Consider the following 17,130-nt stretch of genomic DNA (forward strand, 5'->3'; position numbering starts at 1 on the left):
CCTAAGCTCCTCCATCTCCTTAGGACCCATACGGTACGGTGCCTTAGAGATTGGCCCCGTCCCCGGCTTCAACTCAACGGTGAAATCTATCTTCCTCTTCGGTGGCAACCCCGGAATCTCCTCTGGAAAAACATCTCGCAAACTCCCCACCACCGGTATCTCATCAACTCGTCGGACTCTCTATCCGGTCATCTCTCACATGGCACAAGATCGAAGGACATCCCTTCCTCAGATAAGACTTCAAGGTGACAGCTGCAATCAACTTAACTTTGGGTTTGACTAGAAACCCACGATAAGACACACTAACACCCTTAGGACCTCTTAAAGACACTTTCTTTTGATGACAGTCTATCTTAGCTTTATACTTTTCTAACCAATCCATCCCAACTATCATCTCAAAACCGTTAAAAGGAAACTCTAGCAAGTCTACAGGGAAATTAACTTGCCCAACTATCAAAGATACATCCCGGAATAATCTCCCACACGATACAGACTCACCCGAAGGTATGAAAACTTGCTCATTAACAGACTCATATACTCTCAAACCCAACTATTTAACATGACTCGAAGACACAAACGACTGAGAAGCCCCCGAATCAAACAAAACAAATGTAGGAATACCATTAACAAGGAATGTACCGGTGATAACGTGCGCATCTTCCTCAGCTGCTTTCTTCTCCATCATGAATAACTTGCCACTGGTCTTCTGCTCACCTCCCCGGACAAGATCTTGGCCGAGGTGGTCGGCTTAGCACCCGACCCTTGATTGTTGTTGTTGTTCGCTGGTGGTTTCTGATAAGAATTACCGCCGTTGCGGTTGCCTCCACTCTGGTAACTCTGACTTCCCCGGTTTGGCCATGATTCAGCCGGTCTGTTGCTCGCGAAGCTCTGCGCAGGTCTCTGGAAAGATCCCGGTGCACTTGTGCACTTATGTCTCTTGTGGCCTACACCACCACAGTTATAGCAGGTCACTCCCCAACTATTACTCACACTTCCACGGCCACGCCCAAAGGAAGCCCCAACACTGAACCCAGACCAAGAAGAAAATCCCTTAGACTGATTGTGGTTGCCTTTCTTGTGATTCGATTGGCCACCACCCTCGCTCTCAGACTTCCTCTTCTCACCACCTAACCTCTCCTGAGCCATCTTCACCAACCTCTCAGCTCTCCCACCTCTCTCATAAGCTTCCTTAACATCTGTAAGGATTCCCACGGGTAACTTATCCATAATCTTAGGGGTCAACCCCCTCTCAAACCTCAATGCCAGATTCTCCTCACTCAAACCCATATCCTCAGCATACCTAGACTTCTCATTGAACAGCCTGTAGTACTCAGCCACAGACATCTCAGCAGTCATCTTAAAACCATCAAATTCTTCTTTCAACTTACTCCTCACATGTTCCGGTACAAACTCCTTCCTCACAGCCCTACGAAACTCCTCCCATGGTATAGCAGGTAAGCCCTGGTTTGTATATATCTCCTTAGCACTCACCTTCACTGAATCCCACCACTTGCCAGCTGCCTCCCTCAGATAGAACGCAGTCTGTTCTACCCTCATCTCATCCGGACAGTGAACCAAATCTAATATGTTCTCCATCTCTCTCAGCCAACTATCAAGAAGGTTAGGTTCCCCAACTCCCTTGTACTCTTTCGGGTTAAACCTCGCAATGTAGAGGCTGATTTTTAAATGATCAACCTCCTTTTCCTTATCCTTATTCTTATCCTCATTCACTTTCTTTAGGGTCTCAGTAAGAGCATCCTGGTGCTCTAACATCTTAACGATGTCATCCACGGTCAAAAGCTCAGCTCTCGCATACAAAGCAGTCTTCTTAGGCGGCATCTTGAAACTATACATATATAAGAAAGGGTAGATATGAACACACGTACTAAACTTCAAAACACGAAAGCACGCCACCCAGAACCCACTCGATCGAGTTCCCAAACACACTCGATCGAGTAACGGGCTACTCGATCGAGTGCCCCACGTACTCGATCGAGTACCCAAACTTCATACCCCTAACAGACCTTCTGATCTCTTACCTACTCGATCGAGTATCTAGGCTACTCGATCGAGTGACCCCCTACTCGATCGAGTACCCCTAGTTACTCGATCGAGTGCCAAAAAACGCGATTCTGGATTCAAAATCGTTAAAAACCCACCCGATCGAGTCAGTCCCACTCGATCGAGTCACGCTAATACATAAAAGCTACCCCCATGTTACGTCATATGCTAACATGCTAAACTTTATAAACCACATTATATCATAATAAACATGCTACGCATCTTTCTACTATCTACGAGATCATTTCATCATGTTATTAAATGCCACATTGTAAATCATCCAACATGTTATCATCTCATCAACAAGTTCCCACATATCACCATTTTCTTTCACATGCTCAACTTTCTACTTCAACACCCAACAATTAACACATTTCATCACATTCTTACACAAGTTAACCAAACACACATACGACTCGACAAACACTTCCCCCATGTGACCGGTTCAAAGTTGTAGGGCGACCCCTGCGACTTTAGGACGTCTCCTAAGCCTTTGCACTAGCTCCTACAACTTTTACCCCGGGTTCATTTTAATTGACTCCCTATGTTCATTAGGTTCATTGGTTACAGGTTTCAGGATCGTCGCTCTGATACCATTTGTAACACCCCCATACTCCAAGTGCCTTACCAGGACCACTCAGGTATGAAGACATTACCATCTCGGTTACCCGAGGCAATGATAATCAAACAACAATGAAGAAACAACGTTTAATATAAATAGTTTAGCGAATAGTTACAATCCTCAAAACCAAACCAAAAGTACGATACATATTCTCAAACTAACTGTTCTAACTGAAATGTAAATAAACTAAAGACTACAGCGGAAGACTCATATCATCACATCGTGGCATCCCAGCTATCCCAGTACTCATCTCAATACCTGCTCAATATCTGCTCACCATCCCCGAATGGATCACCGCAGGTTTACAAAACAACACCGGGGTCAGTACTAATCACACAATCAATATAAACAACAATGATAAGATAAACAGACAGCTTAACTGTCACACACACATACAACCAACCAATTCCCATCATCTCAATACGACCGTCCACTTTGGACCCACCACCGCTGGGGGGACCGCAGCCGTACCCACCAAATCCCCGCTCCACATAGTGAGCGATAACCCTGTCCATTAATGTGCACATCCCTTCTGTGGCGGGTTCCACAGAAGGCAAAACTAGGGCGTGAAGTCACTCCCGCAAGTGACCCCACTCAGCCGAGGCCACGCCTCGCGAACCATCAACAACGATCATAACCACAATTACAATACAATTATTATATCAAACAATCAAACACAATACATCAACGAATATCCCATTATGGGACTAATACTGAGTAGGAAATCCTACCTGGTATGCACACAATCGACGGTCTCTCTACTTTGAGTCAAAAAGCCTCTTCTATGAACCCTCCTCCTATCATACAACACATAGAGACTACCAAATCACATACTACACATAAAACCCCCAATCTCTAAATTAGGGTTTAACCAAATCGAAGGAAATACAATAAAAAGGGTACATAGATCTTACCCTCGACGCAAGGAACTCAACGGTACGAACAACGACAATAACTGACCGTCTGAACTCCGGGAATTGCTAAGAATGCGATTAAGAAGATGAACTTGTTTGCTTTCTCTCTTAAACAGGAATTTAGGTTTTGTAAAAGTTGTTTAGAATAATGACGATGAAACTTAAATACCTTAATCGCATAATTAACAAAACCCGAGAAAACTCCCCGTAAAACCGGACACTCGATCGAGTACCCAAGGTACTCGATCGAGTACCCCCTTACTCGATCGAGTGCCCCAGCTACTCGATCGAGTGCCCAACAGGTCAGAAACTATTTTATTTCGCAACTTACCCTTACTCGACAGAGTAAGGCCTACTCGATAGAGTACCCCAGTGTGGTCATCAGATTTTTGGCATATCAACACAGCACATGTAGTCATCTCGTAATAAAGTTCGGGATTATTAGGGCACGGCGGCAGAGCTGTCCATTGTTTGGTTATTGGATTTGTAATGTAATAACGTCGGCCTCGGCCACCTTCTATATTATTGTTTCTAGGACTGCATAACACCAAGTCCTTGAATGTGGACTTTACCATGAAAAAGGGTAGGAACTCATGCGAGAATTTTGGGGACCTCAGTATGGATTCGATCCTTCCACTATAGGGGCAAAAGTGTCCGCTCCTTTTGATCATGGTTGTAACAAATGTCCAGTGTTCCTCATCAACGTCAATATCAGAACCCGAGCGACAAAGGTAGGTGTTTTTCTTCTTGTGATTCGAAAAGTGGGTCCCAAATTTGGGGTCAAAAATTATAGAACACCAACGCTTGTTTACAGGACTACACGATAATACTTCTGCACAAGAGGGGAGTCTAAATAATATTTGAGTTAATATATAGTCGTCCAAATCCCGAAGATGCCTCAAGACTTATAAATACGGAGTATTACAGCGAGCCTTTGTCCTCAAACAGGATACGACTCAAGGACATATCCCGAAGATGCCTCAGGTAGGACTTCTTCTTATGGCTGGCGAGCCTTTATTGTACGTAGTCTAACGGACTTTAAACGACCCGTACAGACAATTGACAGACTATAAACTGTTCCCGACGACAGTACTTGGCTCATACCCTCGAGTCGCCTTGGCGTCGCCCTTCCCGAAGACAGGTCCTTGGCCCGAATCCTTTCGAGCCGCCTCGACGTCGCTTCGGTCTCCAGGTTGTAATCTTCGATTGACCTGGGGCTCTACTTTGACTTATGCCCTGTCCAAGCCTCAGTCAAAGTGGCGGCTCTGTAGATACCCAGTATCTGTCGGGGCTCTGTAGATACCCAGGAATCGCAGCGTTTGATCGACAGTTTGTGTACAACTTTACGTCGGAAAACTTAAAACGATTTCAAAAATAAAACATTTCAAAACTTTTTAAAAGTACCCGGAGTGTTTAATGCATGACGACGGGGTCGCAATGACACTAACTAGAGTCAAAACCGACACCGGACCAAAAACCGACTCAAAATTCAAATCCCGACTCCAACAACGAGTCAAACCGAGTCAAACATAAAAAACAAACCATTCAAATGCTTCTATGTTAAGGTTTCGCCGAATCTTACATTGTCAAGTACAAATCATGTTCTTCCAAATCCTCGGATAGAACAAATGATGATTTCCTCGTGTGATAGTGACAAGACACCTCGAAGACGTGCGACATGGCTCACGCCACTTTGAGCAGCCCATGCGGCCACGTCGCTCAAAACTCACACAACCACCCATTTTTCTATAAATACCCCTCAAATGCCACCATTTGAAGGTTACGCGAGCGTCCGCCCCCTCTTTTCTCGCTTAAAATTCTAGACTCGACTTCTCAAGTCACAATCTGACACGTGTTTACGACCTATCGATCGTAAACACAAGCCTTACACATTGTTTGGTACCGTCATCGTGGATTAAATCACTTGATCGACTATTTCGACCACTACACCATCACTAAACTTAACAAAACACTCTTTTACTTACTAAAACGGTTTTTAAACCGAGTTTTCCGGCCAAACAAGTTGATACACTTACGTCGATTTCTCACCACAAGCCTAGCATGTAAGTATGAGGGTGTAAAAATCTTTTTTTATCATCTTTTCATATGTTTCATGACTATAACATGCTAAATCATGCATAACATGGTCCAAAACATGGGAATAATGAGCCAAAACCGGATTTTTGGTTGAGGCAGAAGCTACTTACGTAGCATACAGGCTCGCGCCTAAAGCAGCTGCCCAACCTAAATCCAAACCGTGTTTGGTCTCTTCATCTCCTTCATTTTTTTTATTTCATATTTGTAATCGGTTTTTACCATTTCAAGTATTTTCAAATCTTTCATTTTTTTTTATGACAAGTTTTTAACCACAAAGCATTTTTCACCCTTGGTTCCTAATACCATGACGGTTAAATCCGTGTTTTGGTGATAATATTTGGGTAATTATATTATAAAAGGTAATTTAAAACCTTTTATTTCATTTCTTTACATTTTGAAGCGTATTTTAAAGCCTTTCTCATTTCTTTACATTTTCAAAATAAATGTATTAGTCACCAACACAAAGTCATCCTTGGTTCTACATACCATGTCGGATTTTAACCCGAGTACGATGATGAATGTTGACTAATTATATACAAATGAACTTAAAACATTTAGTTCATAATCATTTTCAAAACTATTCATGTCAAGCTTGCAAAGTCGAACCCGACGTCGAATATTGTCAAAACAATGACGATTATTCATGTCTCGTTCTTCAAATCAACACAAAAGCGGCCTAAACGGCCATTGCAAATCAAGACGGGTTCAAACACCCATTTTTCAATGCATTTTTACAAACCCTTTCAATAGTCAGAAGATGTTTTCCATCGACTGTTGACCCGCGCCTAAACAGGCCACTTATTTCTCTATTTTTAAATCAGGGAAGACCCATTTGCATCACCAACAGGCTCGCGCCTCTTATGGTGGTGTGATGCGGACCAGGGCAGACCCATTTGCATCGCCAATAGGCTCGCGCCTCTTATGGCTGCCTGATGTAGGGTCTGTTTCTCTTCCTGCATTTGTCTAGGACGATCCCGAGTTCGGTTAACCCGAATACAGGACGGATCAGACGACAAATCCGCTCATTTTACATTATATTTGCAAAATGCCTTACTAAGACAAATGGATCACGTTATGCACCATAAACCTAACTAGGTAAATGGATGTTTAATTTCCGTCTTGCATGCAAATCAACATTAAATCCAACTCGATATCTTATACTTGATACTTGGATTAAACAAGCCGACATAGAAAGCTCACATGTTAGGTTCAAACTAGTGGATGCGCATTCATGCATTTACCCGTTTTATCAATTTTTGCATTTAACCAACCAAGATCGATCAGTAGAGGCCACTACCGCGGGCGGGATTGGGTGTCTGATTAAAGGGCTTCCTAATACGTACCTTCACTTCTTACTCAGAAACTTTGGATAGTGGAAGACCTTATCCAGGGCGTACGAGAGTCATTTTAGAGATAGGATGCTAAAGAGGGACGATTCCTTATCTTTAGTACCTATGTCAAACTCTGCTTTGTGCTTCATTTTACCGAGGTATAAAGTGGATTCGAACGGGTTCCAAGCATCCCACAAATGCTTGGTGGCGACTCCGAATATCTCTTACATCGTTTCGAGACCCTTGCCGAGACGAAACCGACCGATCTAAAATGATCGGATCGAAAGCATTTTACGCCGCCGAGCGTGGCTTAAAAAAAATACCGCTATACGTCCATAGATTGGCTTGGCGTGTAGGTGGCTATGTCCACATAGGGGATTCGATCGAGTGAGCTGAGCTCGATCGAGTGGGGTATATGATAGAGTCTAGGCAGTAGCTGATTTTGGGGTACTCGATCGAGTATGTTGGGAACTCGATCGAGTGAGGGTTACTCAATCGAGTGTGGAGGAGGCTCGATCGAGCGGGTTTCATAGTGCTTTCTGGTCAGGTTCTGGAATCGAGGCACTCGATCGAGTAAGTGGGAAACTCGATCGAGTGGCCTCAACTCGATCGAGTAGGTTATGTTGCTCGATCGAGTAAGTTATGCATAGGTCGTTTACGTGTTTAAGTTATGGGATGTGTGTTTATGTTTACCTCTTCTCTTATATAGTTCAAAGATGCCGCCAAAGAGATCTGCATTGTATGCTAGGGCCGAGATCATAAGTATTGATGAGATAGCCAAGATGCTTGAGCATCAAGAGGCGCTTACTGAGGCCTTGAAAAAGTTTGGGAAGGATAAAGAGGCTGGGGTAGATTTTCCTAAGATGAGTACTACCATAGCCCGTTTCAACCCAAAGGAATACATGGGTACCGGAGCGCCAATTTTGCTCGACAATTGGCATAGAGAGATGGAGAATATTCTGAATGTGGTTCATTGCCCTGAGGATTTTAGAGTGGAATAAGCTGCGTTCTACATGAGATATGCGGTAGGAGAATGGTGGGATAAGGTTTGGGAGAGTGCCTTAGACCTGTATGTGAGGCAAGGGAAATCAGCTATACCTTGGGATGAGTTTAAAAGAGCTATGCGTCGAGAGTTTTTGCCAGAGCATGTCCGTAGTAAGCTGAGAGAGGAGTTTGATGATTTCCAAATGACTCTGGATATGACAGTGGCGGAGTACTATCACAAGTTCAATGAGAAATCCAGATATGCTGAGGATATGGGGTTGAACCAGGAGAACCTAACTTTGAGGTTTTAGAAGGGCTGACCTATAAGATTATGGAGAAGTTACCTGTAGGAGTCCTTACTGACGTTAAGGAATTGCATGGCCGCGTCGGGAGAGCTCAGAGGTTGGTCGAGATGGCCAAGGAGAATAGGGAGAAGGGTCCCGAGAAGAGGAAAGCAGAGAGTGAGGGTGGTGGTCAGTCCAGTTAAAAGAGGGGCAACCATAACCAAGCGAGGGATTATTCATCGGGGTCGAGGTTCAGTGGTTGAGCTTCCTATGGGCGTGGCCGAGGTGGTAGTAGTGGCAGCTGGGGTTTATCTTACTTTAACTGTGGCGGGGTAGGCCACAAGAGACATGAGTGCACCAGTGCTGTGGTCAGGGGTTTTCAGAGGCCATCATATGGGAGTTTCTCTCAGGGTCTGTCTCAGAGTTATGCTAGTAATTGGCCGGCTGGGTCATGGGGTAATCAGGGTGGTCAGAGTAATAACAACGGTGGGGCTAACCGCAATGGCGGTAATTCTATTCAGAGACCGGCAGCTAACAACAACCAAGGGTCGGCTGCCAAGCCGTCTACTTACGCAAGTACTGTCCAGGGAGGTGGACAGAAGACCAGTGGCAAGCTATTCATGATGGACGAGAAAGCTACTGAGGATGATGCTCACGTAATCACGGGTACTTTCCTTGTTAACGGTTTCTTTACCTTTGTTTTGTTTGATTCGGGAGCGTCACATTCTTTTGTATCGTTGAGTTATGCTAAGCTTTTGGGTTTGAGAGAGTTTGAGTCTGTAAAAGTTGAGGTTTTTATACCGTCGGGTGAGTCTGTATCTTGTGGGAGGTTGTATAAGGGTGTGTCTATGATAGTTGGGCAGGTTGACCTACCAGTGGATTTGTTAGAGTTTCCTATGGATGGTTTTGAGATGATAGTTGGCATGGATTGGTTGGGTAAGTACAAAGCTAGAATAGACTGTCACCAGAAGAGAGTTTATTTGAGGGGTTCTACGGGGGTTAGTGTGTCTTATCGTGGGTTTGTTGTCAAACTCAAAGTTAAAGTGATTGCAGCGGTGACATTGAAGTCTTATCTGAGTAAGGGGTATCCTTTGATTCTATGCCATGTGAGAGACCATAGTAAGGAGAGTTCGTCAGCTGATCAGATAACAGTGGTGGGAGATTTTCCAGATGTCTTTCCAGAGGAGATACCAGGTTTACCACCGAAGAGGGATATATATTTCGGTGTGGAGCTGAAACTAGGGACGAGACCAATCTCTAAGGCCCCGTACCGCATGGGTCCTAAAGAGTTAGAGGAGCTGAAAAAGCAGCTGGATGATTTGATTGATAAGGGGTACATTAGACCTAGTGTATCACCGTGGGGAGCACCAATCTGTTTGTGAAAAAGAAATATAGGAGTTTGAGGTTGTGCATCGATTACAGGGAGTTGAATAGAGTTATAGTGAAGAACAAGTATCCTTTGCCAAGGATAGATGACTGTTTGACCAATTGAGTGGGGCAGGTGTCTTTTCAAAGATTGATTTGAGATCAGGTTACCATCAGGTGAGGATTCGGGATAAGGATATACCATAGATAACTTTTCGATCGAGGTATGGTCTATATGAGTATGTGGTGATGCCGTTTGGTTTGTCTAATGCACCAGCAGTGTTTATGGATTTGATGAACCGGGTCTTCAGTCAGTTTTTGGATCGTTTTGTGGTGGTGTTCATAGATGATATCTTAGTGTATTCCAAGACTAAGGAGGAGCATGAGGAGCACTTGAGGTTAGTGTTGCAAACTTTGCGTGAAAATCAGTTGTATGCAAAGTTGTCTAAATGTGAGTTCTGACTAGAAGAAGAAGCCTTCCCAGGACATGTGATTTCCAAGGATGGGGTAGCTGTGGACCCGACAAAGATAGAGGCAGTGTCTAAGTGGGAGGGACCGAAGAATGTGGCAGAGGTCGGAAGTTTCTTGGGTTTTGCAGGGTACTATCGTAGGTTTGTGAAAGACTTTTCTAAGCTAGCCAGATCTATGACAGCGTGGATGAGGAAAGAGAACATGTTTTGTTGGGACGAAAGTTGTGAGACGGCGTTCCAAACATTAAAGGAGCGTTTGACCACAGCTCCAGTCTTAGCACTACTTGAAGGTTGTGAGAACTTTGAGGTATATACAGATGTTTCAAATAATGGTTTAGGATGTGTGTTGATGTAGAATGGGAAATTAATTGCCTATGCTTCTAGGCAATTGAAGCCTTATGAGGAGAACTATCCGACACACGATCTAGAGTTGGGTGCAGTTGTGTTTACTCTGAAGATTTGGAGGCACTATCTTTATGGGGCGACCTTTAAGGTGTTTTCAGATCACAAGAGTCTCAAGTACATCTTCACTCAAAAGGAGCTGAACATGAGACAGAGAAGATGGATGGAGCTGATAGGAGATTATGACATAGATATTATATACCATGAAGGGAAGGCAAACGTGGTTGCAGATGCGCTGAGCAAGAAGAGTGTGCATTTCCTATGCACAACTTTGTCTTTGATGAGGTTGAGAGATGAGGTGAGAAATATGGGGATACATGTGATACATAAAGGGGATGCTAGACGGGACTAGACAGTGGAGCCAGATCTTTATGAGGATATTCGCAGGAAACAGGCTTTGGATCCTAAGATTGAGGAGTGGAGAGCTGGAGTAGAGAAAGAGACAATGTCTCGGTTCTCTATTCATACAGATGGCAGTATGAGATTTGATGGGAGATGGTGTGTTCCTAATGATGAGGAGTTGAGGAAGATGATCATGACAGAGGCTCATTGCACACCATATTCAGTACATCCAGGTGGTGACAAGTTGTACAAAGATTTGAAGAAGACTTTCTGGTGGCCTGGGATGAAGAAGGAAACAGCTGAGTTTGTGGCTCGATGTTTGACATGTCAGAGGGTTAAGGGAGAACAACGACGACCACAAGGTAAGATTCAATCTCTTGACGTACCTGAGTGGAAACGGGAATCTATCTCTATGGTTTTTATAGTGGGTTTGCCGAGGAGTCAACAGGGTAAGAACATGATATGAGTGATAGATGACCGTCTGACTAAGTCATCTCATTTTGTTCTGATAAAAGATACTTGGACCAAGATTCAGTTAGCTTTGGCTTATAGGAAGCATGTGGTTCGGTTGCATGGGGGTGCCTAAGGATATAGTGTCAGATAGAGATGCGAGATTCATATCACGGTTTTGGAGAGAGTTGTAGGATTTGATGGGAACTACCATAAAGATGAGTACTGCTTTTCATCCTGCAACAGATGGACAGATAGAGAGAACTATCAAGACCTTGGAGGACATGTTAAGGGCTTGTGGGATGAAGTTTGGAGGTAGCTAGGAGGATAGGTTTGATTTGATTGAGTTTTCTTATAACAACAGCTATCACACGAGTATTGGGATGGCACCGTTTTAGGCTTTGTATGGGAGGAGGTGCAGGAGCCCGATTTGCTCGGATGATAGAGCTGAGGCCATGGTTTTAGGACCACATATGGTATAAGAGATGATAGAACAAGTTAAGCTGATCAGGCAAAAGATGAAAGCGGCCCAGGATCGACAAAAGAGTTATGCAGACTTACACCGCCGTGATATAGAGTTTCAGGTTGAGGACAAGGTTCTTTTGAAAGTGTCTCCTATGCGTGGGGTTATGAGGTTTGGTAATAAAGGGAAGCTGAGCCAGAAGTTTATCGGACCATATGAGATTTTGGATCATGTGGGTGAGGTTGCTTACCGGTTAGCATTGCCAGCGGCTTTGGATAGGGTGGATAATGTGTTTAATGTGTCTTAGTTACGGAAGTATGTGAGCGATCCTTCACATGTGCTAGAGGTGGAGAACATAGAGCTGGATGAGTCCTTGTCTTATCTTGAGGTCCCAAGACAGATTCTTTGTCTCAAGGTTCGGAAACTAGGAACGGGGAAACAGCAAGCAATAGTTGAAGGATGTTGTACTTTTTGGTGAACTTTCCATTGATATTCATGAAGGACTCAAGGTAGAAAAAATTAAGCTCGGTGAAGTGATTAGTGCCTTTTCTAGCAATCAAGGTATTGCCCACAAACTTGTGCCATACTCTTATGCCCGGATGGTGAACATATAAAGCATGACACTCCCGGAAAGTCACAAATTTTCGACCGGTAATGGCTTTCCAAAGGGGTGCGACATCATATTTCAAAGGCTTTTTCTCATAATGATGATATTGTAAAAGACCAAATACTTTACCAAACTCACTCAAAGCCATTCTTCTACTCTTGTTCTTAAGACGGAATTCAACATAATGTCGAGTCTCTATCTTAGACGCCTTCAAGGAGCTTAAGAACTCCATGGTCAATGAAGGGTAGGTCAATTCTTCTATTTAAAAGAGGGCTAACAACCTCATGGACTCGAAAAATGCTCTAGTTCTCTCAAGCACACCCAATTTTTCCAAAGTGTCTTGACATATAAACTTGGCAGCCACAATAGTCTTTTTAGTATGGGATAAAAATGCATTCCTATGAGCATCGGTTAAGAAAGTTACCTCCGGAAAATTTGGCAATTGTTCTATAACTGGAGTAGGCGTGGTAGCTTCCTCAATAGGGGTTGCGTTTTATTGGATTTCCTCCCTTGGTTGAATTACTACCAAAGCCTTAGATGCAAGAAGGGCTTGTTGTCTCTTTGATAAATTTGGGGTTTTGGGTGCCTTGGTTCTGCCTTTTGTTCTTGCCATTGTATTCTCCTTCTCAAATTGGTATCAACAAACAAAGATTTTGCTTGAATGCTCCTTGTTTCCTCAAACTTCAATCAATTCCTCAATCAATTTTAGGATTTTCGAATTTTTGCCCAAACCCTGGAAAATTGATTCTATTTGTGAGGAATTTGGTGTTTAGATGGTCTTTTGTTGATAAACGAGTGATTTAATCTTGTTTTGAGCAAGTTTTGTTTGGATAGTGGTGAATTTTGTTGAGAAATTTGTGTTTTTGAATGGGTTGATTGAGGGTTTATGTGGGAGAAAAGGTATATGTTTGTGTTTTTGAAAGATAGAAATGAATTGGGAAGGAAGAGTGTTGTCCCGTGTTTTGCTTAAGTACCAGCTAGAGACGCTCGGATCAGACTCGGGACGCGCGGATCCTCTTACAGGATTTCCTGAAATTGCAAACACGTGCCAGGACGCGCGAATTCTTCTCAGCTCGAGCGGATTTCTTCTGGGAATCCTCAGATTCCCCTGGGGACGTGAAGATTTCCTTACAGGGAAATTTCATAAACTTGAGGCATGCCAGGACGCGCAGATTGATGCCAAGACGAGCGCCTTAAAGATGGGGACGAGCGTCCCGATGATGATCTGCTCAGATTTTCTTACAGGACATTTTCTTCAATTCAAACTTTCCCAGGACCCGCGTTCTAAGGCTAGGACGCTCGGGATGGTGCTGGGGACTCTCAAATCCTCTTCAGCTCCCGCGAGCTCAGTTCTGCCCGTGGGGATTTCTTTTCCCGTATCATTCTTTCTTCTTCTCCTTTGTTAAATGTTGTGGGTGCACTACAAAGGCTTGGTTAGCCTAGGCATTTGACATCTCCACACTTGATCAAACATTACACATCAAAACACGTTAAAATACCTCCCTCACTTGCTCTATTGTCAAAAACCTTGATCAAAGCACAAAAATGCAAATCCAAAAATGACAAAGATGCAATAAAGGAAATAAAATGCTAGTTAAGGGGGTTAGAATATTTACAAATGGTGGTTTAGGGAGGAATCCACCAAACTCTCATTCTTGGATGAGATGTCAAGGGGGCAAAGCCAAGGTGTTGTTGATGTTGCTCAACACCTTGTAGAAGTAGTCGAAGGCTTGCTCATTTTCATTATAAAGATCTTGCGTAGATCTTTGTGCATTGTTGTCTTCATTATGGTGGTCCGAGTCAAGATGATGACAAGGATTACCAAAGCCTTGGTATAAGGTCATAACATTTCAAATATAAGGATTGATTAATCCTTCAAATTCGTCATCCCATAGACCACAAACTTCACTAGCTTGTTCCCCAATGAAGTCAGGAGTTGACAAGAGCAACTCTTCTTTCTTGTTGTTATAGCCAATGAGGCCTTCTTCATTACTTGTCATGTTGGGTGAGCTATTCATGCTCTCATTGTTGTTGAAAATTCCTTGCTCTCCGAATAGAGCTACTTGAAGGTCATCCACTTTCTTCTTCCATATGGGTGGTGATTCTTTACCCATGTCTTGTTCTTTGCATAGAGATTCTCATTTCTTTCTGTCACTTTCTCGGCTATAATGATCGACCATGAAGCATGGCTCATGTGGTCGGGGAGCTCTCATTGTTTTGTCAAAGTTGAAAGTGTTTGTCTCATCCCCCACTTCAAGTGTGAGCTCTCCATGTTTAATATCAATTACCGCTCCCGCGGTGTGCAAGAAAGGTCTTCCTAAAATGATAGGAATGTTGGAATCCTCCTCCACGTCTATAATGACAAAGTCTACCGGGATGAAGAATTTGCCAATTCTCACGGGCACATCCTCCCATACCCCTAAAGGTATCTTTGTTGATCGATCCGCCATTTGAAGTGTAATGTTGGTGCATTTGATCTCTCCCATTCCTAGCCTCTTACATACCGAGTATGGCATGACACTTACACTTGCTCCAAGATCACATAATGCTTTATTGATTGTAGTGTCGCCAATGGTACATGGAATAGAAAAACTTCCCGGATCTTTGAGTTTTGGAGGGGAACTCCCTTGAACAATAGCACTACTCACTTTGGTGAAGGCAATAGTCTCCAACTTTCGGATGGATTTCTTCTTGGTAAGAATATCTTTCATGTATTTGCATAGGCCGGAACATGATTGATCAATTCCGTGAATGGGATTTGGACTTCTAAATTCTTCAGAATTTCCATGAACTTTCCAAGTTGCTCATCAAACTTAGGCTTAGCTTGACGACTTGGGAATGGAAGTCTAATCACAATAGGCTCTTTTTCCATAGCCTTCTCTTCATTCTTCTTCTTTGAAACTCGATTGGTGGTAGGATCTTCCTCCTTAGAGTTCTCCATAAGTCTTTGCTTATCACTACCATCAACAATATCTTCATCAATTGGCCTCTTCGGCCCCTCATATCTTGTACAGCTCCTCAAATGGATGGCACTAACCGTCTCATGTCTTGGGGGGTTACCTTGAGGCGGTAATTGTCCCTTTTGTCTTTGAGATCTAGAAGATGCTAATTTAGTCATTTGGGTTTCTAGCATTTTGGTGTGAGAAAGTATGTTGTTGATGGTGATTTCTTTGGCTTGGCTATCTTTTTGCATTTGGGTGAAGAATTCTTGTTGGTTCTTTTGCATTTGGAGGACCGCTTTTTGAACATCGAAGCTTTGGTCATTGGATTGGTTGTAGGAAGGTTGGTTTTGGTATCCTTGGCTTTGGTTGAAAAAGGGTCTTTGAGCTTGATTTCTCATTGGAGGTGGGGTGTATGTTGGTTGGGGGTTTTGGACATTTTGTCTCTTGTATGAAAGATTTGGATGAAATTTGGTATTCCCATTATAGTAGTTGGAATAAGGGGTACCACTCTTGTATGCTTGGAAAGCATTCACTTGTTCATTTCTTCCCCTACATTAACTTTGCTCATGTCCCAAGGTTCCACAACTCTCACATACTCCACTTGGAATTGAGGATGATGCCACCATAGCATTGACATGTTGTTTGGGTGATTTAGAAGATTCATCAAGCTTAGCCATGGCCTTCTCAATCTTCAAATTGATGGTGTTGATATGAGCACTTAGTTGAGCACCCAATTGTGTGATGGAATCTACCTCATGCTTTCCTCCTCTAGTGGCCTTTCGAGGCCTACTATATTGGGAATTATGAACCGCCATCTCTGCGATTTTGGCCCATGTTTGATTGTCATCAACTTCGGTAAACATCCCATTGGATCCCATATTGAGAATATTGCGGGAATCTTCATATAAACCGTTCCAAAATTGTTGCACAAGGAACCAGTCAATAAGTCCATGGTGTGGAGAAGAACGACAAGTGTCCTTAAATCTCTCCCATGCTTCATATAATGATTCTTCATCCCTTTGCTTGAACCCGGTGATTTGGGCGCTCAACATGTTAGTCTTCTCCGGAGGGTAGAATTTCTTGTAGAAGGCAAGTGCTAACTTCTTCCATGAATCAATACCAATGGTAGCCTTGTCTAGGCTCTTCAACCATTGCTTTGCGGTACCGATCAAAGAAAAAGGAAACAATACCCATCGGATTTGGTCTTGAGTAACTCCGGTTTGAGAAATTGCATCACAATAGTCACAAAAAGTCTCGATATGTGAATGAGGGTCTTCACTAGGCATCCCCCCAAATTGACTTCTCTCAACTAATTGTATGAATGCGGATTTGGCAATGAAATTACCTGTTAAATATGGTGGTGTAGGAGTACCGTTTGGTAGGTTCTCCTTGGTTGGTACGGAATGTGATGAAAATTTAGGCATTGTGGGTTGGTTTTGTGGTTGGTTTTGAATTGGGTTATCCTCTCCTTCTCGTGCAAAAGGGTTGACAAACTCAATGTTATTTGGTTGAATGTCCACAATCTCTCCAATACCTACGACTCTTGAATTACCTCTAGCAACTCTTCTATTGTTGGTTAAGGTCCTTTTAATCTCGAAATCAATAGGTAAAAAATTACCTTGTGATCTCCTAGTCATGCAAAATATCAAACAACTCGAAAACAATTAGGACAACCATGAGGAGATTCACTTCCCCAAGGTAATGAAAGACACAACTAATAACAATTAACGAAAATCAAATCAATTGAACACCGTCCCCGGCAATGGCGCCATTTTTGGTCCGGATTATCATGCTCG

General features: G+C 43.2%; 1 non-coding gene across 1 annotated transcript; it reads left to right on the forward strand.

Moving 5' to 3' along the window:
* Nucleotides 1-16,278: 16,278 nt before the first annotated feature.
* LOC141621786 (small nucleolar RNA R71) lies at nucleotides 16,279-16,386 on the forward strand. The gene has a single exon (XR_012532675.1). It is a non-coding gene; the product is annotated as a small nucleolar RNA R71 (small nucleolar RNA).
* Nucleotides 16,387-17,130: the final 744 nt, after the last annotated feature.

This window comes from Silene latifolia, chromosome 1 (genome assembly GCF_048544455.1).
Source record: "Silene latifolia isolate original U9 population chromosome 1, ASM4854445v1, whole genome shotgun sequence".
Lineage (NCBI taxonomy): Eukaryota > Viridiplantae > Streptophyta > Magnoliopsida > Caryophyllales > Caryophyllaceae > Silene > Silene latifolia.